The sequence below is a fragment of the Notothenia coriiceps genome, unplaced genomic scaffold (genome assembly GCF_000735185.1).
Source record: "Notothenia coriiceps isolate Sejong01 unplaced genomic scaffold, NC01 NC01_scaffold00037250, whole genome shotgun sequence".
NCBI classification, from domain to species: Eukaryota; Metazoa; Chordata; class Actinopteri; order Perciformes; family Nototheniidae; genus Notothenia; species Notothenia coriiceps.
In genome coordinates, this window is record NW_011369951.1 from 6,087,190 (window position 1) to 6,089,689 (window position 2,500).

The 2,500-nt window shown below is 39.2% G+C and overlaps 1 protein-coding gene across 1 annotated transcript in view; it reads left to right on the forward strand.

Annotated features, from left to right (window-relative positions):
• Positions 1 to 2,500, forward strand: part of stxbp1a (syntaxin binding protein 1a) — a 682,465-nt gene that overhangs the window by 487,414 nt on the left and 192,551 nt on the right. The window lies entirely within an intron of this gene.

The window sequence follows — 2,500 nt, forward strand, 5'->3', positions numbered from 1 at the left end:
CGCTCTCTCTCTCTCTCTCTCTCTCTCTCTCTCTCTCTCTCTCTCTCCTGACAGCACGTCCCTCTCATGCAGATCACTGATCCAGTAATGAGTGACCCGACAGTGAAGAATAAATATATGTACAGGACTGTCTCAGAAAATTAGAATATTGTGATAAAGTTCTTTATTTTCTGTAATGCAATTAAAAAAACAAAAATGTCATACATTCTGGATTCATTACAAATCAACTGAAATATTGCAAGCCTTTTATTATTTTAATATTGCTGATTATGGCATACAGCTTAAGAAAACTCAAATATCCTATCTCTAAATATTAGAATATCATGAAAAAGTATACTAGTAGGGTGTTCAACGAATCACTTGAATCGTCTAATTAACTCGAAACACCTGCAAGGGTTTCCTGAGCCCCCTTGCAGGTGTTTCGAGTTAATTAGACGATTCAAGTGATTCGTTGAACACCCTACTAGTATACTTTTTCATGATATTCTAATATTTANACCTGAACATCAGCAGGAGAGGACTCTTTAAAGTAGAGACACTACATACTGATATACACCTGAACATCAACAGGTGAGGACTCTTTAAAGTAGAGACACTACATACTGATATACACCTGAACATCAGCAGGAGAGGACTCTTTAAAGTAGAGACACTACATACTGATATACACCTGAACATCAGTAGGAGAGGACTCTTTAAAGTAGAGACACTACATACTGATATACACCTGAACATCAGCAGGAGAGGACTCTTTAAAGTAGAGACACTACATACTGATATACACCTGAACATCAGCAGGAGAGGACTCTTTAAAGTAGAGACACTACATACTGATATACACCTGAACATCAGAAGGTGAGGACTCTTTAAAGTAGAGACACTACATACTGATATACACCTGAACATCAGCAGGAGAGGACTCTTTAAAGTAGAGACACTACATACTGATATACACCTGAACATCAGCAGGAGAGGACTCTTTAAAGTAGAGACACTACATACTGATATACAACTGATGAACATCAACAGGTGAGGACTCTTTAAAGTAGAGACACTACATACTGATATACACCTGAACATCAGCAGGAGATGACTCTTTAAAGTAGAGACACTACATACTGATATAGCCTACACCTGAACATCAGCAGGAGAGGACTCTTTAAAGTAGAGACACTACATACTGATATACACCTGAACATCAGCAGGAGAGGACTCTTTAAAGTAGAGACACTACATACTGATATGAAACCTGTGCCAAATTAGAATAGACTGCACGGGTATAAAAGCACGATGCAAGTTAAAACAGATTTCATCATTACTCTGTAGTTTAACATTCAATGGCCCAACAAGTGCTGAATGTGTGAAAGTCATAAAGTGATTGAGGAAGGTTCAGAGTGATGATCCGGCTCTTTGCTCTTTATTTTAGGGATGGATTCGTTCCCAGACTGCAACCAGGATCCAAAAGTGAGGGAAGAACTCAGATATTGCAAATGTAGAAACACTACAGTGTAAAAATACTCAAATACAAGTAAACGTCCTGCATTCAAAATCAAACAATTATCTTCATATATCTGCAGGGAGACAAACACTTTTTTTTTACTAAGAGAGAGAATTAATTATTTTTCCGGACTGTTGCTTAGATTTCTGTGATAAAGCTAAATAATGTTGGGCTGATTAGATTTTCTATAAATATTTAAATGGTCTCTATACAATTTAAGAAATCGAGAGAATGCGGGTTTTAAGAACTTTTTGCACGTCACGGTTGCCGTTTATCTGAGTGTGTGGGACAGAGAACTTCCTCTGGAGGGAACACAGGGAATTTAGCCTCTGCAGACCATTTACATGCACTAACACACTACAGGAGATGGAACACCCCAAAAAGCAGAATATGGTGTCTTTTTTAGACCCGGAATTGCAGCTTGATTAAAACCCAGATTTCTGCAGACAAGTTATTCCATATTAACTAAAAAGGTGATAAGTTGTGAGTTAAGGCACCATGAATGTGCTCCTGCTGGTTTAAGAAGGATTTTGACTTTTTCTCTCAGTTTGAATTGCAGCAATCTATTTGTACAAGTTCTTCTCCTCCCGTTGCACTGAAGTAGATGAATCTCTTGTGCATGGTAACACATCTGTGCACAGTGTAGCCTTTCTATTCTCCTGGGACTGGTGGTGCGTTCAGGTGACGCCTCTCCCTCCGGTCAGATCTCTAAATGCTGGCATAAACGTCTTGGAAGAAAATGAGTTCAAGCATTTGTTCGTAGTGGGAGAAACCGGAGGTGTTGGTATGGCATGTCGGTCATTCCAGCCTGAGAGTGTGTGTGAGGCATGTACAGAGAGAGAGTGTGTGTTGGTGTGTAGCAGCTGAATCAGCTTAAATCTCCTGCCCAATGAATGACTCATCAGAGTACATACTGATTATACACTCTCCAGGGGGTTTTCAGACAAATACAGTGTGAGGGCAATACTGTGGCGCTGATCTTGTATATAAGATATATCAATC